The 27,995-nt window shown below is 40.3% G+C and overlaps 1 long non-coding RNA gene across 1 annotated transcript; it reads right to left on the minus strand.

The window, feature by feature from the left end:
* On the minus strand, positions 1-27,876 carry LOC115848818 (uncharacterized). Its single transcript, XR_009565940.1, has 6 exons — positions 27,802-27,876; positions 27,006-27,055; positions 22,924-22,992; positions 5,057-5,152; positions 4,573-4,803; positions 1-1,237 (listed from the first exon to the last, which is right to left on the minus strand). It is a non-coding gene; the product is annotated as an uncharacterized lncRNA (long non-coding RNA).
* Between the last annotated feature and the right edge of the window lie 119 nt (positions 27,877-27,995).

Raw genomic sequence — 27,995 nt, forward strand, 5'->3', positions numbered from 1 at the left:
AGTGTATATAGGTCCATGCCACTCTCTCACTTTAAATAAATAAATTTATTTATTTATTTTTGGCTGCGTTGGGTCTTCACTGCTGAGTGCGGGCTTTCTCTAGTTGTGGCAAACGGAGGCTACTCTTCGTTGCGGTGCACAGGCTTCTCACTGCAGTGGCTTCTCTTGTTGCGGAGCATGGACTCTAGGAGCATGGACTTCAGTAGTTGTGGCTCATAGGCTCTAGAGCGCAGGCCCAGTAGTTGTGGCGCATGGGTTTAGTTGCTCCGCGGCATGTGGGATCCTCCCGGCCCCGGGCTGGAACCCGTGTCCCCTGCATTGGCAGGGAGATTCTTAACCACTGTGCCACCAGGGAAGCCCCAGAACTTTTCCATTCTTCAAAACTCCAACTCTATACCCATTAAACAACAGCTCCTCATTTCCCCTTCCTTCCAACCACTAATCTACTTTCTGTTCCTATAGATTTGACTACTTTAAAGACCTCAAAATGGAATCATACAGTACTTGTCCCTTTGTGACTGGCTCACTTCACTTAATATAATGTCCTCAAGATTCATCCATCTTGTAGCATGTGTCAGAATTTCCTTCCTTTCTTAAGCTGAATAATGTTCCATTGTCTACACATTCCACATGCCACATTTTGTTCATCCATTCATGCACTGATGGACATTTGGGTTGCTTCTACCACCTGGCTATAGTGAATAATGCTGCTATGAACATGAGTGTGCAAATACCTCTTCGAGATCCTGCTTTTAATTCTTTGGAAAGTGGAAATGCTGGATCATATGGTAATTATATTTTTAATTGTTTGAGGAAATGCCACACTGTTTTCCATAGCCTTCCAATTTTCTTTTACCTCACTGTTAAAGGTGAAATATCTTTTTACCAACTCTGAGACCTATTGACTATGATTCTACTTTAGTCTAGGTAACATTGTTAGACTCTCACGTGGAATCCTCTCTGGTTTGGACTTGCTTAGATTCCCTCCCCGATGTCCCTGCGTGGTGTAAGTGAGGTGCACAAGAGCGAGGAACTCTGAGAAGCCACCGCCACAATCAAAACCTAAGGAAACATTATAGAGAAAGTAAGAAGTTTTTCTAGGCTCAAACCCCTTCTTTTACCATGGAATTCTTTGAGTCCTTTCTCTAAAGAAAGAAGTTAATCTGAAAATTCTTCTGTCTGCTTTTTGATTGGAGGACTGATAGACTTTTCAATCCAGAACTTCTTCCGGGGATATCTAGAGAAAATGAAGTCACAGTTAGAACTCCTGAGAGAGAGGCATGATTTCCCATCATCAGCACGTGCATGTGCACAAACACCAACAATGGACCAAAGGGGCAGAGAGTAAAAGCTTCATTTCCAAGTGCTCAGTTTCAACATCAGACTCAAAGAGTAGATATATAGAGTTCCGAAGAATGGGCCATGATCCAAGGATTCTCTACCCACCAATATGTCATTTATAGACAATGTTAAAAAAGAAAGAAAGCCATTTTCTGCCTTTGAAAGTCTTTGAAACAGGCTACTAATACTACAACCTCTAAAGAAATTACCTGAGGATATAAACTAGATAAATAAAATTAAAATGAAGCTTTTTTTGTTTGTTTTTTTTTTAGCTGCACTGTGCGGCATGTGGGATCTCAGTTCCCTTACCAGGGATCAAACCCGGGCCCCCTGCAATGGAAGTGTGGAGTCTTAACCACTGGACCACCAGGGAAGCCCCAAAATTAAGCTTTAAATATACATTTTTAAAAGCTTTAAATTTAAAATTAAGGTATAGCTGGGCAGACATATATAAGCTAAATACAATATGAAAGAAATCTGAGGTCTTGATATTATCAAACAGGATTAAATTCAAGGCAAAAAAATATTAAATAAGACAACAGAGGGTATTTTATGTTACTAAGAAGATTATAATCCACAATTAAGATATAACTCTCTTTAAAAAAAAGAAAACATCAAAATATAAAAAGCAAAAACTATAAGAATACAAGAAAAATTGGCAAAAATTCATTGCTAATAGGAATCTTTGAGTGATTTCTTTTAGTCCATGACATATCAAGAAGTAAAAAAATAAGTATCAATACAAAATACCTAAATAACAAAATTACTAAGGAAAACCTCATGGAGCTATATCAAATCCTATTCTAAGAACCCAGAGAATGTACTTTCTTTTTAAGTGTTTAGAACTGTACAAAAATCTACAACATACAATACAGAAAGCCTCAATAAAGTCCAAAATGGTAGAAATGGCAACCAACTTGTGTGATCACAAGATTTAAAAACTATGAAGCCTGAAACTACTAGAAAAAGAACTCAGCGCCACTGACAGATATCCTCTTTCTTAAATCTTATGTTAAATAGCAAATCAAATTTAAAATAGCTAGAAAACAATAAAAATACCAAATACTAGAAATTTTGGCCTATGACAAAAGCAGGGCTCATAGATATACACACACAAAAATAAAAAAATATTAAAAATGGAAAAAAGGGAGAGGCAAGTAGAGGAGTCAAAAGTAGAAATACACAAAACAAACAAATACATTGACATAAAAAAATTAAATTTAAGGACATTATTTGGCAAATTATGCAACTATTTTTGAAAATATAAATGAAAATTGTGATATTCCAGGAGCTATAAATACTAAATATTCCAATTAAAAAGTGTCAGAATGAATTTATTTAAAAAGAAAAAAAATTTATGTTCTTATAAGAGGTACATAAAAATAACAACCAAGAAAGGTTGAGAGTTAAAGGATAAAAAGTTAAATAGCATGCAAACACTAATCAAAAAAAAACTAGAATACCTCTACTAATATCAGACAAAATGCTTTCAGGCAAGAAGTCTTAACCATTCTGTATCACTCTCATTTCTTATATAATTGCTCATCTCTAATTGTCTCTGTCTAGTCTCCCCAGCCAGAATCTGGTAACCTATCTCATTACACCCCTTTCTACCCAGTAACTGGTCCACAGTAAACATTCAGTATATGCCAATAGTCCTGGATGTCTCTGGGATGAACAGTGTATTATCAAATACCTCCCTTTTATCTCTGTTCAAAGCTTCTGAGTATCGTGTGGGTATAATTTTTGAAAACTGTCAATGTTAAATGCCTAACACACATTCCCTCAGACCCACTGTTCAAGAACCCATTATCTCTATGACTCATATAAATGTCCCTCTTCTTATGGTCAGGCAGAGAGCAGGAAACCATCACTAGCAAGCATGGAGGACAATCTGATGATGAAATGTGCTCTACAGAATATGAGGGAAGCTGTGGCCAGGAGAAGCAGCTGGGAATCAAGTACAGAAAGAACAAGAGGAAATCGGGTTTTAGAAACAAATGTGTATTCTAAATTTTCTCTAATACTCTCCCATAATCTCCTCCCATTTCATTTCTCCCTATCCCATTACCATCCTAACATAAGTTCCATGCCAATAGTTTTTCTAGGACTCCCTCCCCCATTCTATGGAACACCTTTCAACTTACCCTTTCTAGAAGAACCTCTCTTCCTCCAAACAAGCCCTTTCCAGCCCTTGCCAGATTTCAATAAGTTATGGTGACAGAAAGAAAAAACAAAGGAACACCTAAGTGCTTAAAAAAAAAAAAAAAAAAGCAAGCAGCACTAAACTGCTTATTATGTTGCTTGGGTCTTAGAAAGGAAGAGAAAACAGACTGTCATGGAAATAAAGTTCCCAGGATCTGACACCATTCCCTACGATGGGCTTGCTGGGGAATGGGTACACAACAGGACTGTACAGAGAATTTTCTGATGAGCCTGGACCTGTTCTGTTCTCCACTGTAGTATCAGTTTATGTGGACATATGTTTCCCCATCCTTTTCTCTATTTGAGTGCTAGACTATCCCCTCCAAGAAACCTTCCTTGATCTGTCAAGAATCCTATTGCCTACCAGGTTAAGACTGAAATCTCAGCCTGCCTTGGAAGGCCTCTACTCATTTGACCCCATCTTAGCTGTCTCATCTTCCCTCTAACTTCTTCCTCACTTAAGCTGACTCCTCCAGAAAGGTAGCTCTGTTCACTCTATGTACCCTTTCTACCTTCCAAACTATCTTCCTCAGCACCCACACCCACCCTTTTATTATCACACTCATTAAGTTTATTATCACATTCATTTATTTCATTCTAACCAATGCACCTCCACCAAATGGAATGTTCAACTCCTCCTTCCTGCTAATCCAAATCTTTACATTTTCTTCAAGGCTGCCATTAAGAGCTGCTTCTTCCTTGAAGCCTTCCCTGACTAAACCTAGTCTTTTCCAGAATTCCTGGGGCTTCCTGTCTGACCACAAGATTTAACACTCGATTTTTTCTTATAATTATAAATGTATAGATCTTACTATCTCATTGTAAGATCTGGGTCTATTACAGTCCCTTGCCCACCGCAATTTGGGACTTAAAACCTATTGCTTTGCTGATTAACTTATTAAAGAACTCAACAAATGAGAACAAAACTTTGTCTCTCCTGACTCCTTGTCCAAATCTCATGCTAATGGAGGGCTACACTGCATCCTGGAGCAAGGGGACTCAGGTACAGTTTAGTTGGTCGCTCACCTGCAAAAGTTCAAGTGCTGGCTGCCGAGCCTTCTTTTCTAACTCAGAAATCAGGGTCTCAAGCTGGAAGACTTCCTCAGAGCCCTTGGTGACATGGCTGTTCCTCCCTTCAGTGAGCTCTTGCTCCATCCCATCCAGCCACTTCAACAGGTACTGCTCCCTTTCTCTCAGGAACTGATGACCCTGCTCAAACACTGATGCTATGTCTTGCTTGTGGTTCTGGAATTTTGCCTACAGTAAAGGCAGAAAGAGGAAGAGGATTTCTTCTGAGACGCTAGGAAACACCAGAATATTTGTGAGATCTGGGAATGAGTTCAGAACAAGAATCCCTTTCATCACACCCTCCTTCTCCCCATCCTTCAATATCCCCCCTCCCCCTGACACACACACACACACACACACACACACACACACACACACACACACACACACACTCTCCCACCCAACAGAGGTACACAGAACATTCACTTGAGACTTCTCTTACCAGCAGGGCCTGAATCTCATGTTGTCCCGTAGACTGAAAATTCCAAATCCTGTCCCTGTCTCCCTTCAGAATCTTCAGATGGTTTAGAATTTTACCCTATGAAAATAAACATGGGTAATATTAAGATGAAGATGAAAATGCCCTCAATAAGAAAAGAGATCTGCAAAATGATTCCAGAGTGAAATCAGATAGTGTTTGACCTTATGTAGTACAATAAGGTAACTAGGATGGAATAGTTTCTATCCTACTTAATGAAGAAGAAACAAAGTGAGTGCTATGTTAACTTAGAGCAGTTTCTCAGAAGTGAGATAAAATGAATATTAAACTTATACTGTACCGTATGTCAATTACATCTCAATAAAACTGGAAGAAATTAAGTGAGATAAAATAATGATTTATTATCATTGCAAGTACTAAGACTTACAGTGTAGTATTTATTTATACTTACTCTTTTCACCACAAATATAGACAATTTATATTAAAATTAATTGATAACATGGAAGTAAAAAAGAAAATCAACACAAAAAGTGAAGGAAAGTATATGTACTAACTCCAAATCATTAAGAGAATGACTAAACTGGTTTGAAGAGTCCCATCAACCAAGGAGAAAAGGGAAATACTGAATCACATTAATTATTTAGCTGACAGAAGAAATACTAGTATGTCAGAAAAAATAATAGTTTCCCTGAGATTAAATTCTGAAAGAAAACTTATACAAGATGCAATATTCTTAAAAATATTTTTACAACAATAATGTGCTAGAAACACACAATTCGAAGCTACGTATCCAGAGGGCTATCAAGAGCGCTGGTATTCTGTACTGCTGGTTGAGACTTGATTGATTGCCTCAGAAACCAAAACATCAAGGCAATGGGACAGACTTGCTATTATAAAAGATACGAAAACAAACCAGTTTATTATCCAAATGCAAAGGATAACATGTTGCCAAGAACTTTCCATGCTACAGAATTTGAACCTTCACCTATACCTGTTACAATGGCTATTATTTAAAAAACAAAAGATAAGTACTGGTGAAGATGTGATGAAAAGGAAACCCTGGTACACTACTGATGGGAATGGAAACTGGCACAGTCATGGAAAACCCAATGGATGTTTCTCAAAAAAATTAAAAATAGAACTACTATATGATCCAGCAATCCCACTTCTAGATATTTATCTGAAGGAATTGAAATCAGGATCTCGAAGAGATATCTACCCTCCCATGTTCATTGCAGCATTATCCTCAATAGCCAAGATATGGAAACAACCTAATGTCCAATGGATGAATGGATAAAGACAATGTGGTATATACATACAATAGAATATTACTTGGCCTTAAAAAAGAAGGAAATCCTGCATTTGCAACAACACAGGTGGACCTGGAGGACATTATGCAAAGTGAAATAAGCCAGACACAGAAATTCTACAAATACAGTAGAATCTCACTTATATGAGAAATCTAAAAATAGTCAAACTCATAGAAGCAGACCATAGAATGGTGGTTGCCAACAGCTGGAGGTGAAGGAAAAGGGTAATAGTTTAGTCAAAGGGTAATGGTTTCAGTTATGCAAGATAAATAAGTTCTGAAGATCTACTCTACAGCATAGTGCTTATAGATAACAATACTGTGTTATATAATTAAAATTTGCTAACAGGATAGATCTTATGCTAAGTGTTCTTATCTCACACACACACACACATACACACAATAACATAATAATAATAATAAAGCGGGTGGGAGGAAACTTTGGGAGGTGATGGATATGTCTATGGCCAGCTACTGAGCTCGTGCGCCCCTAACTAGAGAGCCTGCGTGCCGCAAAACTACTGAGCCCACGCACTCTGGAACCCACGCACCACAACTACAGAGCCCACGGGCCCTGGAGCCCGCGCACCACAACTAGAGAGAGAAAACCTGCACGCCACAACTAGAGAGAAGCTCGCGCACCACAGTGAAAGAGCCCACATGCCTCAACAAAGATCCCACGTGCCGCAACAAAGACCCAACGCAGCCAAAAATAAATAAATTAAATAAATACATAATAAATCTTTAAAAAATTGGACTGCAATTTTAAAAATCAGTATATTACATATAATAAAGAGTAAATGGTATTTAACAAAACTTGTGTTTTAGTGTGTGTGTATGTGTGTGTGTATGCGTATGCATGTATATTAGACTGGATTGTGAATTAATTTCTTACTGTGATGTTTCAAAAAAATGTTTGAAAACCCTTAGTTTAAACCATGATGATGAGCTTTTCCAGGCAGAGTATGAATAACAGACCTATGATTGAACATAGTGGTTTCTAATAATCTAACTCTCATACTCTCAAATGAGTTTTAAAATATAGCCCTAAATTTTTGTAATTCTTATTCTCTACTGTTGAATCATTTAAAGCAATTTATTTTAATTTTTAATATTTTATTTATTTATTTATTGGCTGCATTGGGTCTTAGTTGCCACATGCAGGATCTTTTGTTGTGGTGTGCAGGCTTCTCTCTAGTTGTGGCGCCCGGGCTCCAGAGTGCATGGGTTCGTTAGTTGGCGCACTGGGTCTTAGTTGTGGTACATGGGATCTTTCGTTGCAGCATGTGGGCTTCTCTCTAGTTGTGGCACGTGGGCTTAGCTGCCCCACGGCATGCGGGATCTTAGTTCCCTGACCAGGGATAGAACCCATGTGACCCGCATTGTAAGGTGGATTCTTTACCATTGGAAAGTCCCTATGGTCCATTTTTTAAAAATGCCGTTATAACCCACAAAATTGATGCCATGATACAAGGTATTGCAGTCTACACTTTGAAAAACATTGATTTAAACCACAACAACTTTATCACTAACCCTGACCTCTACCCAGAAATGCAAACTCTAGGGAGCTACAGAAGTCTACTGTATCACCACTTGAATATACCACTTGCACCTCAAATTCACACCTCCAAATGCATTATCTTCCTCATTGTTCCTACTCCTCAGTAAAAGGTACCAACAACCACTCTATGACCCAAGCCAGAAGCTAGGTGTGATTTTAGACAGCTCATTCTCTTTCACTACTACCTCCGATATCTGGTCACTGAATTAAATAATACAATGTCTGAAATAAAAATTTCACTGCATGGCCTTAACAACAGAATGCAGATAATAGAAGAAAGAGCCAGTGTCCTTGAAGATAGTGCAATAAAAATTATCAAGTCTTAATAAAAGAGAAAAAAAAAGATTTTTTTTAAAAAAGGAGAAATTCAGTGACCTATGAAATATTAAAAGGTCTAACATTCATGTCATTAGAGTCCCAGAGAAGGGAGAGAAATTGGTAAAGGAAAAAAATGTTGAGAAAAAATGGCTGAAAACTTTTCAAATATGGCAAAAGACATAGATTTATAGATTCAAGAAGCCCAGCAAATGCCAAACAGAATGACTTTAAGGAAAACCGCCCCAGATACATCATAATCTAACTTCTGCAAACCAAAGATGAAGAAAAAATCTTGAAAGCAATCAGAAGAAAATAACATATCACAATGAGGGGAAGAACGATTCAAATCGTTCAGATTTGAATCCGAACAGATTTCTCATTAGAAACCATAGAGGCCAACAGACAGTGGGGCAAACATCTGCAAAGTCCTGGAGGAAAAAAACCTGTCAGCCCAGTGAAATGTGCTTCAGAAATGAAAGCAAAATATAAATATTTTTAGATGAAGGTAAACTGAGAGAATGTGTCACCAGCAAACCTGCCCTAAAAGAATTGTTAATGGAAGTTCTTCAGGCTGATGTGAAATTCCAAAGGGACATTTGGAACTTCAGCAATAGCAACAGAACAGAAGAAAGAGCAACAGAAATGGTAAATATTTGGATAAATACAGTTGTCTATTTTATACCTCACACATTCTTCAAAATATGTAGGACTGTTGGAAGCAAAAATTGTAACATTGTTAGTGAGATAATGTGTGTAGATGTAATACATATGACAACAATAGGGAAAGCAACCTATATGGTTGTAAGGCTTCTACATTTTACTTGAAGTTGCAAACTTTTAACTCGAAGTAGATTTTTAACTCTAAGGTATGTATATTGTAACCCAGAGACCACTACCAAAAAGGTAATATGAAGAGATATAGCCAAAAGCCAATAGGTAAGTTGATGTGGAATATTAAAAATATTAGAATAAAAGAAGAGAAGGCAGGAAAAGTGAAATAGAAGAGTAAAAAACATAGGGTACAAAACAGAGATGATAAAATGGTGGACCCAAGTTCAACAATGTTAATAATTACATTAAATGTGAATAGTCTAAACACACCCATTAAAAGAGATTGTCAAATTGGTTTAAAAAAAGACCAAACTATATTTTATCTCCAAAAAAACCCACACTAAATATCAATATAATAATATACTAAAAGTAAAAGTAAAGTATAGTAAAAGAATTGAAAAAGATGTACCATGCAAACACTAACCAAAATAAAGCTGAAGTAGCTATATTAATATTAGATAAAGTAGACTTCAGAACATGGTATGTTACAAGGGATAGATAGGGATATTACTTAATGATAAAGGGGTCAATTCTCCAAGAAAACATGCTAATCACAAATGTGTGTGCAACAACAGAGCTGCAAAACACATGAAGCAAAGACTGATGGAACTGATGTGAGAAATAGACAAACCCAAAATTGTGTCGGAGACTTCAACACTCCTTTCTCCAAAACTGAGAAAAATTAGACAGAAAATCAGTAAGGATAAAGAAAACCTGAACAACATATCAACTAGCTGGACCTAATGGCAATGACAAAACACGCTGCCCAACAAAAACAGAATATACATTCTTTTCAAGTGCATATGAAATATTCATATAAAGGAACATATTCTGGGCTGTAAAACAAACCTTAACAATTTAAAAGAATTGAAATTATACAAATTATACAAAATATGTTCTTTAACCATAATGGAATTAAACTAGGAATAGAGAACAGAAAAATATTTATAAAATCTCCAAACATTTGGGGATTAAACAATGCACTTTTACATAAGCCATGGTCAATAGTATTGTATCAATGTCAATTTCTTTGTTTCCTAAGATGTTATCACTGGCAGATGATGGGGAAAAGGGTACACAGAGGTCCTCTGAGCTATTTTCATAACTTTTTGTAAATTTTAAACTATTTAAAAATAAAAACTATTTAAAACTTTAAAAAAGAGAAATAAATAAAAATGAGTGAAGAAAGCCTATGTGATCTATGGGACACCATCCAGAGAAACAAAATCTGAATCACTGGTGTTCCAGAAGGAGAAGAAAGGGAGACAGGGACTGAAACACTATTTAAAAGAAATAATGGCTAAAACTTTCCCAAACCTGCGAGAAATTTGAATATTCAAGTTCGTGAAACTATTAGATCACTCCATTATTTCAGTCTAAAATGATCTTCTCTTAGACGCATTATAATAAAACTGCCAAGAATATAAGATAAAGATAGAATCTAAAATAAGCAAGAAAGAAGATTGTAAACTACAAAGGCACCCCTATTAGGCTATCAGTGGATTTCTTAGCAGAAATCCTACAGGCTAGGAAAGAGTGGGATGATATATTCAAAGTGCTGAAAGAAAAAAATTGCCAACCAAGAATTCTCTATCTGACACAGTTGTCCTTTATTAAGGAGAAATAAAGACTTTAACAGACAAACAAAAATTGAGGGAGTTCATCACCACTAGATCTGCCTTACAAGAAATGCTGAAAGGAGTTCTTCAAGTTGAAATGAAAAGATGCTAATTAGTAACATGAAAACATACATATATATACAACGCACAGGTAAAGGTAAGTATACAGTCAAATTCAGAAAACTCTATTACTGTAATATGATGGTGTGTTAACCACTTAACTATAGTGTAAAGGTTAAAGGACAAGAGTACTAAAAATAACTATAGCTACTATAATTTTTAATGAATATACAATATAAAAAGAGGTAAATTTTGGCATTAGAAGTATAAATGGGTGAGAAGTAAAAGGGCAGAGTTTTTGCATGCTAGTGAAATTAAGTTTTTGCATGCTGATACATCTAATAAGAGGTTTTATGTAAGCCTCATGGTAACTAAAAAGCAAAAAAAACTTACAGTAGATTCACAAAAGGCAAAGAGAAGAAAATCAGAGCATACCACCACAGAAAATCACCAATTCACAAAGGAAGGCAGCAAGACAGGAAACAAAGAGAACTACAAAACACCCAGACAGAAATCAATAAGATGGTATTAGTTAGTAAGTCTTTACATATCAATGATTACTCTAAATGTAAATGTATTGAATTCTTCAGGCAAAAGTCACAGAGTGGCTAGAAAAAAAGATCCAACTATAAGCTGCCTACAAGATACTCACTTTCAGCTTTAAGGACACTCATAGGCTTAAAGTGAAGGGATGGAGAAAGATATTCCATGCAAGTGGAAAACAGGAGAGCGAAGGTAGCTTTACTTATATCAGATAATATAGACTTTAAGCTAAAAACAATAACAATAGACAAAGAAGGTCATTATATAATAATAAAGGGATCAACTCATCAAGAAGATATAACAATTATAAATATATATGCACCAGGGACTTCCCTCGTGATCCAGTGTGTAAGACTCCACGCTCCCAATGCAGGGGGCCCGGGTTCGATCCCTGGTCGGGGAACTAGATCTCACGTGCATGCCGCAACTAAGAGTCCACATGCCGCAACTAAGAAGTCCACATGCCCCAACTATGAGCCCACATGCTGCAACTAAAAAAGATCCCGCACACCGCAACTAAGACCCAGCACCGCCAAAATAAATAAATAAAAATATATTTTAAAAAAAAATATATATATATGCACCCAACACCAGAGCACCTAAATATATTAAGCAAACACTAACAGATCTGAAGGGAGAAATAGACAGCAAAACAATAACAGCAGGGAACTTCAATACTTCACTTCAAGCAATGGACAGATCATCCAGAGAGAAAATCAACAAGAAAACGTTCGGCTTGAACCATACTTTAGTCTAAATGGAACTAACAGACATCCAACAGCAGCAGAATACACGTTTTTGTCACCATGCTGTATAATACAACTCTAGAACTTACTTGTCTTGTAACTGGAAGTTTGTACCTTTTGACCACCTTCACCCATCTTGCCCACCCCCACCCCCACCTCTGGAAACCACCAATCTGTTCTTCATATCTATGAGTTTGGGTTTTTTTAGATTTCTCAAACAATTAAAAATAGCACTACCATACGATCCAGCAATCCCATTTTTGGGTATATATTCAAAGGAAATAAAAACAGGATATCAGAGAGATACCTGCACTCCCGTGTTCATTGCAGCATTATTCACAGTAGCCAAGATATGGAAACAACTTACAAGTTCATCTATGAATGAATGGATAAAGAAGATATGATAGATCTATATAATGGAATATTATTCAGCCATGAGAAAGAAGGAAATTCTGCCATTTGTGACAACCTGGATGGACCTTGAGGCATAGCGCTAAGTAAACATAAATCAGACAGAGAAAGAGAAATACTATATGATATCACTTACGTGGAATCTAAAAGAAAAACAACTCACAGAAATAGAGAGTAGAATTGTGGTTACCAGGGGCTAGGAGAATGGGGGAATTGGGAAGATATTGGTCAAAGAGTACGAGCTTCCAGTTATTAGGTGAACAATTTCTGCGAACCTAATGCATTGCATTGTTTTTATAGTTAACAGTACTGTATTGTATAATTGAAAACTGCTAAGAGAGTAGATCTTAAATGTTCTCACCACAAAAAATAAATGGTAATTATGTGATGCGATGGAGGTGTTAGCTAACACAGTGGTGGTAATCATATCGTAGTATATGTGTTTCAAATCAACATGATGTACATTTTATACTTACACAACATTATGTATCAATTATATCTCAATAGAGTTTGGGGGAAAAAAAAGAAATGCCAAAGATTCTACAAACAGGAGCAGAACTAATAAATGAGTTTAACAAAGCCAAACGATACAAGGTCAATATTTTAAAAATTGTTTGTTAATACACATAAATAAATAAACTACTGAAGATTGAAATTTAAAACAGTATCATTTACAACAATACCATAAAATGTGAAGTACTTAGGTATAAATCTTACAAAATATCTGTAAGATATCTATGCTGTAAGCTAAAAAAAAAAATGGAAGAAATCAAAGATCTAAATAAATGGTGAAATATATTAACGGCTTGAAGGACTCAGTATTCTTTAGATGTTATGTTAAACCATGGAAAGGCCAAGGAGGCACCACTGTAGAGCTGTTCTTAGGGCATCAGTTGGCCTTAACCCAGCGATGAAGCTCCTTCCAACACCACCATCACCCCCATTATCTCCCATAAAAGGGAGATAATAATAATAACCCCCACATCCCAGAGGACTGCAGAAAGGATTCAGTGAGATCAGGTAAATAAATGAACCTCACTCTGCAAAGCAAAATGCGCTATAGAATGTTGGTTATTATTTCCACACCAAGAAAGGGAGCTAATATTTCACTTTTAGCTGCCATCCTGAGCCTCACAGGGACCCCTGCTTTGAGCCTCTTGTTTCTGTCTCCTTTGCAGTGCATCCATCATCACAGCACCTGGCCCACCCTTCCGTGGCCTCTCCAGCCCAGCCCCGGACTCACTTGGGCCACCTGCCGCCTAATCGCAGACAAGGCCTCAGTCACTGGGCTCTGCTGGAGCCTCTGCGACAACTGCCAGGCCCTTCTGGGCAACCCCAGCCCTGCCTGTGCCTCCGGGACCCCTGCCCCTCAGACCCGCGTCTTGGACCCTCAGGAAAGGCCTCCACCAGGCAGCGCAAGGACTGTAGCCGTTGCTCAGGGACCCGCACCCAGGTTGGCAGGGAAAAGGAAGGCCCAGTGGCACCAGGGGGATTCACCAGCTACGAAAGCTTTTAAAATAATTTGTGCCGCGTTGTTATCCTCAACAAGCCTGTGCGTCAGGGCACAAAGGCGCTGGTAGGCCCATTTTACAAATCAGAGCAAGGAAGGCAACACAGCAGAGACCAACTGGCCAAGATGGCTGCCCTCACTTAGCCCAAGTCCCTGTGGCCCCGGGGGCGAGCCCTACGGTTGCTTGGCAACGCGGGGCACCCATGCTCCCAGGCTGGCGCCTAGTTTCCCGGACTTACAGGTGGAGGTTTTACCCTTTGTACTGGGGGGTTCACCCATCCAGAGTCAGGTGCTTCTGCCATTTTCAGTATTCATTTGCTTTTGCCCTTTTGAAACTCCCAAGTGCTCCACCCCACCCCACACCCTAGCCTTTTGGAGAGGTCGTGGACCATTGGAGTTCCACCGATCTGGACAGCCATATCCACTGGTATCCCAGAATTCGTCTATATTTTCCCTAGAGGGATGTGTAAGGCCTTACCAACTCTTTGTGTGATGCCAGACACCCATTATTTTTTACCTCAGACTAGGCATGTATGTTGGCAAAGTGCAATGTCACATATAACTAAACAATCAGTGGGAAAAAATCTGAATCCCCAAAACGAATAGGAGCACAAAAGATGAAAAAGATCATAGTAGTTGTGAAAAAACATTTTTGCATGGAATTTACATCTTAACTGCTTCTAGGCCGGACAGGTTATTAGGTCTATGAGGCCAGCATTACCCTGACACCAAAGCCAGATAAAGACTTGACTACTCAGATTCCTCTGCATTTTCTTGGCCTAGAGAAGTGGCCCACTCCTTCCTGTTATGGGCTGTCCTCCCCAGTGGTGGGTTGAATGGTGGCCCCCCAAAAGATATGTGTACTCTTGAATCCCCAGAACCTGTGAAGGTTAACTTATTTGGAAAAAGGGTCTTTGCAGTTGTAACTAAGTATCTTGAGATGAGACCATCCTGGACTACCAGGGTGGACCCTAAATTCAATCCAAATGTCCTTATAAGAAACACACAGAGAAAAGGAAGAGGCAATTGTGAAGACAGAGGCAGAACTTAAAGTAATACAGTCACAATTCAAGGAATGCCTAGAGTCAATAGAAGCTGGAATAGACAAGGAACAGAATCTCTCCTAGAGCCTCTGGGGAGAGTGACCTCTGCCGGTACATTGATTTTGTTCTGATTTTGGCCTTCAGAACTATGAGAGAAGACATTTGTTGTTTTAAGCTACCTAGTTTGGTTACCGCAGCCCTCAGAAACTAATACATGCCCCCTTACTAAAAGATGACACAGTGACCTCTGCCTTGCGACATAATATGTACTCCTCTCAGGACCAAGGGCTAACCTCTCCTCCTGACCATTAGATCAATAACTATGGCTGTCAAAAATACTGAGTTGGAGAATTGTGGACCTGCTAAGGGAGGAAAGATATTTATCCTCAAAGAGCTGAAGGATCTGGCCAGGGTGTACCAACAAGAGTCAAACGAGTTCGACAGCAGTTTCATAGTCACATTTACTCACACCCCAGGGAAAGAGAACACTGCACACCACGCAGAGCCACATACGGAGGGTGCATTTGGGAACGGTGACCAACCAGTGGCTGTGGGAGGCAGACTATGTAGTAGCAAGAGGGTGAGGTGCCCCCTGGTTTTTGTGGGAGAATGTGATTGGCTTGTTTGAAAAATTCTGCAGGTTGGCAAGGAACTGAAACACACTGTTCAGGGATAAGCAGGAACTATGCCCAGACTCTTTTGATAAGAAAGTCTGTTTGACTAGAGGACTTTATTTGCAGGAGCAGAGTTGGGAGGGAAACTTGTATTGGGGCCTTAGTATATGTAGAGACATCTGCTACCTCAGTTTATAATTTGGGTATCTGTGAGGCAAGATATTCCCAGAATTCTTTACCCCAAAGGGGGCAACTCTTAGGCAATGGCCCAAGAGTTTGTAAAAAAGTACAGATGTGGCCACTTGCTGGCCAGGCATTCAGTGCTAAGATGACTGCCAGAAGTGTGGCCAGTTGTTCTGACCTCTGGGTCCTCTCCTTTATTAGGGACATCCTGGTTAAGGGATGAAAATCAAAAATGTTCCACTGAGCTCCTTTATGTATTATGGTGATGATACCATCTGCAAATTGTATCAACTCCCATTGCTGTTCACTTGGTTGATCCCAAGGGGCATCCCAGGTAGCCAAGAGGTCTGGGAGAGAGGACTTCCTCTAGCACCAAGAAATCTGGCAAGGGACTGGGGACAGGGGAGGCCATCCCCTCCTGCAGGTAAGTATGCCAAAGCGTCCAGGTTTGGCTCCATCCTATAGCAAGGAGGCCTGGGTAGCTATGCTGGGCTGTGGGGTGCTTTCATGATCCAAGGCATAATGGGCAGCTGGGTACAAAGGGTCACAGATACAGGGCCTGTGAAAGTTTCTGTTTCCAGAAGCACACAATAAGCAGCTAGCAGCCGCTCCTCTAATGATATATAGCACAGAACCAAGGAAGGCAACTTTTTGCTTCAGAAACCAATGAACAACTTATGGCAAACATGGGTAGTCCAGAGACTCCAGGAGGTATGAGAGGAGATTGCTAAATTCTCTACAGTGAAGGAGTCTCTGGAGAAACCAATAAGAGTGCCTCTTGTAGCACTTTGGATGCTACAAGATGCTCCATCTTTGGATGGAGACGGGAAAATTCACGGTGGGTTGATTTGCAGGTAACAGCAAAAGTGAGATTAAGTAAAATTTGTAAATTAGGAATAAGTTGTCTACAGAATCCCCCCAAAAGATCAAAAGGTTGATCTTTTATTAACATTGTGGATGGCAAGAGGGTCAAAGATTTCTTAAGAGTGTGTAGGGGATGGAGCAGCCCTTGAGCTGCTGAATAATTTTTAGGAATTGAACAGAGGTGGCTGGCAGGGTCTTGTACTACGTGTGGGGCCATCCCTTTTTTGTGAGCTCCTTTGTTTCTATGTCCTGAATGAGTGTGTCAAATGAATCTTCTCAGAGGATGGTGTCATCAGTGTAATATCATACCTGTTCTTCTGGAGAAGCGTAGATGCAGTTAAAGTCTTGCTTTCAAAGATTGTGTGCAAAGGCAAAGTACCCCACGGTACACCACGCAGGGGCACCAAGGGGTTGCACCTGGCAACACTTTCAACAACTAGGTTCTGTGGGAGGCCAGCTTTGTAGTATCAAGAAGCTGAGTGACTCCTGGTTCTTAGAGGAGGATGTGATTGGCTTGTTTCAATAATTCTTCAGGCTGTCAGGAACCTGACACCACTCACCACTCAGGGTTAAGCAGAAACTGTGCCTGGTCCCTTTGATAAGGAGGGTTGTTTGGCTAGGGCCCTTATCCACAAGAACAGAGTGGGGAGGGGAACTTGCAGTTAGGCCATTCAGGGCTCCCCCAATTTTACCCAATGTCAAGGCAGCATATAATATTAAGCTCATTATAATTTTATAATATTAATTACATAATTTTAAGCCTTATACCACATCATGCAAAACATTTTTATCAGTCACAACATTCTAAGAGCTCAATTCCCAGGAGTTGGCCAAAGGTCAGTCATGAAAACAGGCCCTTCTTGGGAATGTGCAGGGTTTGAGCAACTCAGGCCTGCTGAGTTAACCTTTCCATCACAGATACTTACTCCAATATGGATTTGCCTTTTGTGACTGGTTCACTTCTCCCAGCTTTACAACTGTACCCTTGCAGAATGCCTTGTCCATCACCATGGTATTCTATACAGCATCACATCTGACAAGTGACATATTTTGCAGCAAAGGAAATGTGGAAATGGACTTATGCCCGTGGACTTCACTGATCTTAACACATGTCCCATCACCTAGAAGAAGCTGGCTTCATAAAATTCCGCAATGACGTACTTTGAGGCTCACTTACAGCACCAACTGGAAGGTGACCCCCTAGGAGGTTAGGGTGCTATCCCAAAGGAAGCAATACGTGCATTAAACCGGTGGCCAACTGTATTCATTTCCTACTGGTGCTGTAACTAATTACCACACAGCAGCCTGCAGGGGCCTTGAACTAACCCTACCCCCACTCCACACAACCACACCACATGCCCTAGAAAACAGCCCACAGAATCACAAGCAAATGTAAGTTCCTGATATGACTTCCCTAACAGTCTCCCTTTACTCCCAGAACCATTCCCCGTGCACACCTTAGATAAGGCAGGTGCCCCAGGTCCTGCTTCTCTCTCTGTCTGCACTCTCTCTTAAACTTCCTCTGTGGCCCCTTGAGGCATGCTACGTACCTCCTCCAGCACCTGTTGTTGAGCCATGCTCACCAACTAGCACTCTGTGCTCTACTTAACAGATGTTAATTTAACAGTCATAACGATGAGTCTTATGGGACGAAAAGCAAGATGTCAGTAGAGCTGGTTTCTTCTGGAGGCTCTGAGGGGAGGATCCATTGTCCTCGCCTTTTTCAGATTCGGATGGCCAGATTCCTCGGCTTGTGGTTCCTTCCCCTGTCTTCGAAGTACATCACTCCAGTTTTTTATTTCTTCTTTTTTGTAGTCTAATTTCATTCTGCCTCCCTCTTATAAGAACACTTGCGAGCACATTTAAGGCCCACCTGGATAATCCAGGATAATCTCATCATCTCAAGATTCTTAACTTAATCACATCTACAAAATTCCATTTGTCATATAAGAAAATATTCACAGGTTCTCGGGATTAGAGTATGAGTATCTTTGAAGCCCATTATTCAACCTACCCACACTGCACCCTCTGGCACCCCAAAATTCATGTCCATCCCCAGTGCAAGATATATTCACCCCATCTCAGCCATACTGAAAGTCTCAGCCCATTAACAGCATGAACTCAAGTTCAAAATCTCATGTATATATCATCAATTCAGAAGACCCAAATCTCATCATCTAAATCATTAAACCAGGTATCAGTGATCTCTGGGTATGATTCATCCTGGGGCAAAATTCTACTCCAACCATGGACCTGTGAATCTAGAAAACAAGTTATCCTTCTCTCAAAATTCAGTGCTGGGACAGGTATATGAAACAGCTGTGTTTCCTATTCCAAAAGGGAAAAAGTGGAAGGAAGAAAGGAGTCACTGGTCTGAAGCAATGTTAAAAGCAGCAGGGAAAATTCCATTTGGTTTCAAGGCCCCCTGCCATTGGTCTCCCTGCCTTTTCAGGCCTCACAGAGCAATGGGCGTCTGTGACCATGCTCCCCAGCGTCTCTGGCACAAGATTCTTCCAGCACCTGCCAGCCCCTGGGCTTTGGACTTTATGAACTTTCTCCCTGCGGAGCAGGACAGCCCTTGGCACAGCAGCTGCCAGCTGTTCCTGGTCCAGAAGGAAGGCTGATCCTCTGGTCAAAGGGAAAGTTGTCACTCTCCAACTAGGCATCCTCATTCTGCTATGGGGTCTACTGTGGTGGGAGTATAGATAATTTTTTTGTTTTTTAATCTTCCTTGGTTTATTAATTTTCTTTGTTTAAAACTTTTTGAATAGTAAGGGACTCACATGATTCACATAATCAAAGAGTATAAATATATAACCACAAAAATAACAGGGTTTATGGGGAAAATAGGGTTTTGGGAGACAACTCAGAATCTATACTTCTTTGTAAACTTAACACTAACAAAACAATCAATAACAATCCAAATAAAAACACTAGCATTGTTTTTAAAAGACTTGTTAAATAGCTAATAGATAAAGATTATGATATGAGGTAAAGGACTTTACTGTTATTGAAAAAAAAAGGTAAAGATATGTTGAGAGGGTAAGGAAAGATGGAAGCTGGTGGTTTATGGAAACAAGGCAGGGGGTCGTCACCTGCCTTGAACAGAAGTTGCAGGATAAGCAGTTGAGACTTTGCACAAAAGTAGGTGTTGATGATGGGTGGCTTTGGCTCATTGTTTTGTGTTTGTTTCTTTTGCACTGGCCTTGTTTGGTTGTCTTGCTATCTTCTTTCTTTTATTGAGAAGCAGCTTAACAGAGTTCCAAATACAACCTTGTGCCAGGGAGCAAAGACTGCACCAAAATCATCATTTTCTATCACTGCAAATGGGTCTCATTTCTACTTAAAGCAGAAGACACCTAGGAAAGCTCTTGTAGGGCAGCCTAATGACATTTTTCTTCCACACTTCTGAGGGGTGCATCAGCAAAAAAATTTGTTGCCATTCCTGTGTAGAATCGTACTGCAGCAGCATTTACTAGTCTCGTCCTCAATACATTCATGAAGGGACTTCCTTGGTGGTCCAGCGGTTAAGACTCCACGCTGCCAATGCAGGGGGCCTGGGTTCCATCCTGGTCAGGGAACTGGATCTCGCATGCAGCAACGAAAATCCCACATGCCGCAATGAAGATTCTGTATGCTGCAGCTAAGATCCGGCACAGCCAAATAAATAAGGAAATATTTTTTTAAAAATTCATGAGGGCTTCCCTGGTGGCGCAGTGGTTGGGAGTCCGCCTGCCGATGCAGGGGACATGGGTTTGTGTCCTGGTCTGGGAAGATTCCACACGCCGCAGAGCGGCTGGGCCTGTGAGCCATGGCCGCTGAGCCTGCGCGTCCGGAGCCTGTGCCCCGCAACAGGAGAGGCCACAACAGTGAGAGGCCCGTGTACCGCAAACAAACAAACAAAAAAAATTCATGAAGATCGGGATAATTATTTAATAAGTACTTCAAGATAGAGAATGTGTCCATACTGAGTGGAGAGGAAGGAGGTGGGGTGAATGGCATTGTCTACAGCATCATATTCCCGCAGCTTGCTCTGCTCAATTACATTTGCTACTTTGCATTCAGCTGCTGCTACTCAGAGCAAAACATTCACATACTGGGACAGTTGCATGCGACACAATGCAGCTTCCGCATTATGCTGACACCATTTCCTTATTTATCCATTTGTCTGAAGAAGCGCTCATTGCCACAGTAGAGACAGTGAAGGCTCTTGCTCCCAATCCCGCCCATCATCTGCCTAGTTCAAGCCTCATCCCCAAACAGGGAACCACCTTCTTTAGTTTCTTGTGTACCTTCCAGTTTATGAAAATATCAAGTGATTCTTGGTTCCCTCCTCTTTTTTTTTTTAAACACAAAACTAGCCTATTATACACAATGTTTTTCACCTTGCTCTTTCCACTTGCAATATATCTTGGAGATCTTACCAAAAGTACACAGAGAACTCCTGCATTGTGATTAGTTTTTCATTGCATAATATTCCTGTGTGTGTGTGCGTGTGTGTGTGTGTGTATAAAATTTTAGCCAGTCCAAAATTGATGGATGCATGGATTATTCCCAATTTTTTGTTAAAGACAAACTGCAATGAACAAAATAGTACAATTTTTTTGCATGTGTACAAGCATATCTGTAGGATGAATGCCAACAAATGGAATTGTGGAATTGCAGGGTTTAAGAGTATATACACCTACAATTTTGACACACATTGCCAATTGTTTTTCAAAAGGTTTGTCCTAAGTTGGATTCTACAAGCAATAAATGAAAGGGCCTGTTTCTTCACAGTCTTGCCAATCAAGTGTATGCCAAGCTTTTTGATTTTTGCTATTCTGACAGGTGCAAAATAAAATCCCTGTGTAGTTATTTGCTCCTTCTTTATTATGAGTGAGGTTGAGCATTTTTTCATGTTGAAGGCTATGTTGTTTCCCTTTCTGTGTGAACTGTCCATAGGGATCCTTTATCAACATGTAACATAACAAATATTTAATTTATTTATTTTGTCCATTATTTGTCTTCCCCCAGTAGAATGTAAGCCCCCCTGAAATTTTTGTCTCTCTTGTTCTGCTGGAGCCCCAGCATCTATAAAAGTACTTAGCACAAAGTAGGTGCTCAATAAGTATTGGAGGATGAATAAATGGATAAAGAGCATATGCAATAGATGATCCTGGGATAATCAGATAACCATCAAGAAAAGAGAAACAAATCCATATCTGGCTCCAAACATAAAAATGAATTAATCCGGGTATACTAAAGGCTTAAATTTGAAACACAAGACTTTTAAGTGTTTATAAAATAATACTGGAGATTAACTATGTGATCTCGGGACAGGCAGAATTTATTAAACTAGACCCAGAGTCCACAACATAAAGAATGATAAATTCGGCTACTTTAGAATGAAGAACTTCTCTTCATCAAAAGACACCATCAAGACAAGCCAGAAACTCTGAGAAGATATGTGTAACACATACAATCAACAAAGAATTAGTCCCCAGAATATATGAAAAAACAAATATCTCCCATAAATCCACAAGATAAATTTAAGAACAGCCCAATAGAAAAATGGATAAAAGACATAAGAGGCATTATACAGAAGGAGACATACAAATAGCAAAAAAAAAGAAGAAGGAAAAATGAAAAATTCTCATCCTCATTAATAATTAGGCAAATGGAAACTAAAACTAAAATGAGATAACATTTCACACACATCAGATTGGCAAAGAGTTGAAAGTCTGACAATACCAAGTGATGCTGAGGATGTGGTTCAATTGCAACTTCATCTGCCAGTGGAGGAACAGTAAGAAATACAACCCCTGGGGAATAGTCTTGCCTCACTGAGTAACACAACATACATGCACATTCTAAGACTCAGAAATTCTACTCTTGGTCACATACCCTAAAAAGTCTTGCAGGTGTGTGCCAGGATACATGTATGAGAATGTTTATAGCAGCATTACCCATAATAGCAAAAAGATGGAGACAAACCAAATTCCAGGAACAGTAGAGTGGAGAAGAAAAAAATGTAGACTGTTCATATTTGAAATACTACACAGCAGTGAAAATGAATGAGCCAAAGCTAAATGCATCAAGATGGTGGATCTCAAAAACAAAGACAACGAGTCACAGAACACATACAGTGTGATTCCATGTATATAACGTCCGAAAACTGGCAAAACTAGGTAATGTACTGTTTAGGGATATCTACATGTGTAAAACAATTACAAAGAAAAGCTAATGACTATCACAGAAAAGCACATTGAAGCTTACCTCTAGAGGAGAGAGGGAGTGATACATCCGTTAGGGGCACACAGTGAAAGATGATGGAAATCTGATTTCCTAGAATGAGAGATGAGTGCAAATGTCTACTTTATTATCTTCTTCTTATTTTAAAACATATACATGCATTATATGTACTCCTTCTAACAGATGATATATTTTGATATATTTCACAGTCTTTGGGAGGAAGGAAAAGAAACGAAGCAATCAAGTACAAACAAGATTTCCAGTCATGGGAGCAGAGAAATGGAGGGAGGGGTTGGCTAAGCAAAAATCCTTGAAAAACTTATCAAGGAATTTTTTTTTTAAGTGAGGGATATTATAATATGTGTGTATGCTTATGAGACTAAGTCAGTGAAAAGGTAAAAAGTGATGATACAGGACGTGGGACATCACAGAGGCATAGTCTTCGAGAAAACAGAAGGGATGGGATCTGGCCTTGTTAGTGAAGGTGCCAACGAGGCTCACTGGACAGGAGGGAAGTCAAGGTGGTTCTGCCACAGTAGAATTTGCTGGAAATATGATGTCTAGAGTTTCCTGGAAATCTGCCCTCTGGAACTTCCCAGAAATCCACCCTCTTGGGTGCAGGAGAAAGCTGTTCACACCAGGGTGAACAATATAAGATCTCCCGAGGGGTTGCTGCTGGTGCTGTTTGTTGATGACCACCATGCATGGCAGAAGCTGGATGGTAGGGAGATTTCCTGTGCTTCAGGAGCTGGTGCTGGAAAAGCCGGGCGCTAGCTTTAGGAGCCTGGCAAGGAGCATACCAGAACCAGGAAGCAAAAATCGTTTTCCCTGTAATGACTCTCTAGTGCCCTCTAGTGACAAAGATCAGTGCCTGCTGGCAAAGGAAAAATATTTAAATGGCTCAGGTGCATTTCGGAGCTGAGAAACAATAAATACATAACCAATCCCATGGGGAAAGAGTAATCAGGATGACAATATCTGAACCTTCCATCAAACTTCCCATCACTCAAAGTGGGGTGGAGATCATATATTTCTTCGTGTGATGCAATAGGTACACAGCAGCATTTATGGAATATTTCTTGCCTTAAAAAAATGGGACTCGAGGGACTTCACTGGTGGTCCAGTGGTTAAGAATCTGCCTGCCAATGCAGGGGACTCGGGTTCGATCCCTGGTTGGGGAACTAAGATCCCACATGCTACACGGCAACTAAGCCTGGGTGCCGCTACTACTGAGCCCAGGCCCGTGAGCCACAACTAGAGAGAAGACCGCGCGCCGCAACGAAAGATCCCACGTGCCGCAACTAAGACGGAACGCAGCCAAATAAATAAATAAATAAATATGGCACCCAAATCTGATAAAGCCTCTAGATCTAACTACCAGTTACAAGAAATACAGGGGATAGAGAAACAAGTTAATTGACACTATGAGGAAACCAGGCAAATCCAAAATGTAGAACATTTTACAGGATAAATGAACAGTTTTCTCCAACATATTAATAGAATAAAACTAAAGGGAGGGTGGATTGCTATAGATAAGAAAAGGATTAAAAGACATAATAATAAAATGCAATGTATTGTCAAAGTATAATTTTCAAAAACTTAAAAACAGTGGTCTTAGACAAATATAAAGAGCATTTATCAAGGAAGTATTAACAAGGGGACCAGTAAAAAAGAACTATTTCAAAGAGATTAAAAAAAACTTAATATACATGGGCACTGGACATACATCTTTTATATCTCTACTGACTAATATTCATGTACATTGTTATTGACCAAGAATCATTTGTATCTATATTATTTTTCTATAAATTCACATCTACCCTTAAAGAATATGCTAAATACCCTAAAATAATAAGTCAAAGTAAAACCTCCCTAGAGAATGAGATAATTCTTTCATGGGCCTGTTGGAAAATGCTCCAGTGTTACACAGAAAGGACACACAGTCATCATTTTGTCTATGCCCAAGTTTGGAATTTTCTTTTTCTTAATAGTATGGACTTTGTTTGCATCTGGATTCATACAACTCAAATGCAAAAAGACATCTTTAAGAAAATCAGGGAATTTGAATATGGTCTGGGTACTAAATGATATTATGAAAATATTGAATAATTAAATGAATAATTTTGCTTGGTGCAGTAATGGCTTTTTGGTTATGTAAGCAAAGTCCCTATCTGTTAGAAAAGCATGTGGAAGTATTTACAAGTAAAGTAAAACATGTCTGTGATTTGCTTTAAAATACTCCAGTTAAAAAAGAAAGTGGGGGGAGGGAATAGGTGAAACAAAACAACATGTTAATAACTGTTGAGGCCAAGTGGTTCACGATATTTTCTCTACTTTTGTGTAGGTTTGAAAAATTCCATAATAATTTTAAAAAATGTAATGATAGTATTCTGCTTCACACTCTGGGGTAACTGCACCTTCACCACATAAGGTTTAGAATTCTTAGTTTTAAAGTTAAAAGTTGAATTTCTCATTGTTTACTATACAGCATATTTTCACTAACTTTTGAACAAAAAGACGTTTATATAAACATCCCTAAAGTTGGAATATAAAGTATTTTAAAGAACAACTCAAGTAGTATAAGAGATTGGCTCAGCCTATGCCTTCTTTCTGTTTAAAACGCGGCAGTCAATGCTGTTAGCATTCAAAATGCCTTTCTTTTTCCTTTTTAAAGGGACAGTGAAGCCTGTTATTTTTTTAGCCCATAGCCAGGTCTTAGCACAAAAGCAGTCGGTTCTTAGTAGCATACATTTATTTCTTTGTTAAACCTTTGCTAGAAAACAGACATATAGGCTTAAAACCAGTTTAGCTCATGTAACTTTTAGCTTTTCCTTTAGAGATAGTCATTTATTCTGGCCCTGATAACAAGGTATCCTTCATATGAAAGATTCAAACAAATTCTTTGCCTCTTTACCAGTGGGAGCTTCATATTTTTAAGTATTTTTGTTAGAGGCCTCTTTCCAAGCACTCTAACATTCTTCAGACCTTGAGATTTCTGAAAGCCATATTTTAACTCAATAAATATGGTAAATAGTAGGAACATACCTACTAAATTTTCTTGCTTGATTTAAGATTCTCATTTCAAATGCAAGTAATTATATCCTTTGGGCTAGTCAATACTTATAGACAGTTTCAAAGGTTTTACATGTATTATCTCATTTAAGCCTCACAATGATTCTATGAAGTGGATATAATTATTATCTCTATTTTTCAGAGAAAGAACCTGTGGCACATAGAGGCTGAGCAACTCCGCAGAATCACAAAGAAAGTGGCAGAGAGGAGGATCCCAGCCCATGCAGAGCCAAGCAGAGACTTGACTTGAAAGCTAAACTCCTAACCAGCCCCATATGATGTTCTGGTCTCCAGCTGGTATGAACACTGGGCTGGAGGGCTGGAGGAAGGAATTTTGGCTCTGCCCTCAGAAACTTGGGACAGTGAGTCTGAGCACCCAGTAGCTATAGGGGCGGATACCACTGTGTGCGACTACAAAACTGCCTTTGACTGTACAAAGCAAGCCTTGGAGTCACCATTGCCCTTATTTGGGCTTGAGAAGCCGCATCAACCAAGGTGTAGTGTGGTGGGAGAGGGGAGTGCATAACTGACACTGCAGCCAAGCAGGGCCATAGGGCTTTAGAAAGCTTCTAGAAATGCCCAAGCAGAGCCCATTCATTCAATATACATTTATTGAATGACAGTCATGTGCAGGGGAGACAGGTGATGTCTCCACCCTCATGGGGCTTACATTGCTCAGGGGTGGGTGGCGAGTGGGGAGTATAAACACATTGACAAAGAAGTGAACAAGATGCTTTGGAATGATGGAAAATGTATGACAAAAGTGAAACAGACTGGATGGTGGAGGAAGGCCTTTCTGAGATGTCAAGGGAGCAGAGACATGACTGACAAGAAGGGGGCAGCCATGCCAGGGGCTAGGGCAGGGAGTTTCAAGACCAGAGGGGTTGAAGCACAGGGACTTAGGGAGAAGTGGCAAGAGGGAAGTCAGAGTGATAATCAGGGCGGTATGTCAGCCCCGCAGGCCCTGCAGAGGCCTTCCTGTCTCTCTAAGTGGGCTGGGAAGTTATCAGAGAATTTCAAGCAGGGGAAAGTACCTCTGTGGCTGGAGGATGCACGAATGGCCTGTGGGTGGGGCAAGTCCCTCCTAGAGACAAGGAGAGGACAAATTAGTAGCACGAAATCATTTAAGCAGCATTTTAAACATTTCCTCCAAAACACCAACTAAAAGAGTAGGTAGCTGGAGGGCCTATGTGCTGAACGCGGTGACTCTCCCGCTGGCCCAGGGAGACTGGGCGATTTTCATGCGGCGGTGCCTGGGACACGACTACACAGGAGTCGAGCGAGCGGCCAGGGACGCTTGGCGTCGTCAGCTTCCCGGGCCCCGGGTGGCGTGGACGCTCGGAAGCCTCAAGGAAATCTCCCCACCGAGGATCCTGGGAACCCGAGTGTCCGTCCACTTTCCGGGCTGTGTGGTTTCTGAATCCAACGCCGAAGAGGGAAACAGCCCAGGCCCCTAAACTCTTGGGATCTCTGTCGAATGGGGACAAAAATGCCTGACTGGTTTAAAGATATTTTATGTAAAGCGCCTCATCGTAAGCGCCTCGGAAATTGTAGTTAATTTCTGCAAATAGCCCCCTGAGACTATCTGCTTGGTAAGATTCTGCCTGGTCCAGGAAGCAAATTTAGGCCACGTTGCGGGCAGAGTCATATTTAATGTTGAGCACCTGGTAAACTCGCTTCGCCGCCTAGTGCTCTCCGACCCTCGTCCAGACCCGGGCGGGAATTGGGAGAGGAGGGATTCTGGGGTCCCAGAGTCCTACGGAGATGTCTCATTAGGCCTCAAATTTCGACTCCCTTCCACCCCGTAGAGCGGGAGCGCGCACCACGCACCAAACTCCGGCTGCGGCAGCCGCTAAGCCTCAGCTCCGCAAGATTTCAGTTTCCCTTTCTCAGCCTCTGCTGCCCCACCCACCGCTGCGGCCCAGGGATTTGCCCAGTGATCAGTGACGAAGAGGGAACTAAGGCTCCCATTGGGAGGCGGCGTTCGGCAGGGGCCAATCCGGGCGCTGGTCCGGGGGAAATCT

Source organism: Globicephala melas, chromosome 11 (genome assembly GCF_963455315.2).
Source record: "Globicephala melas chromosome 11, mGloMel1.2, whole genome shotgun sequence".
NCBI lineage: Eukaryota > Metazoa > Chordata > Mammalia > Artiodactyla > Delphinidae > Globicephala > Globicephala melas.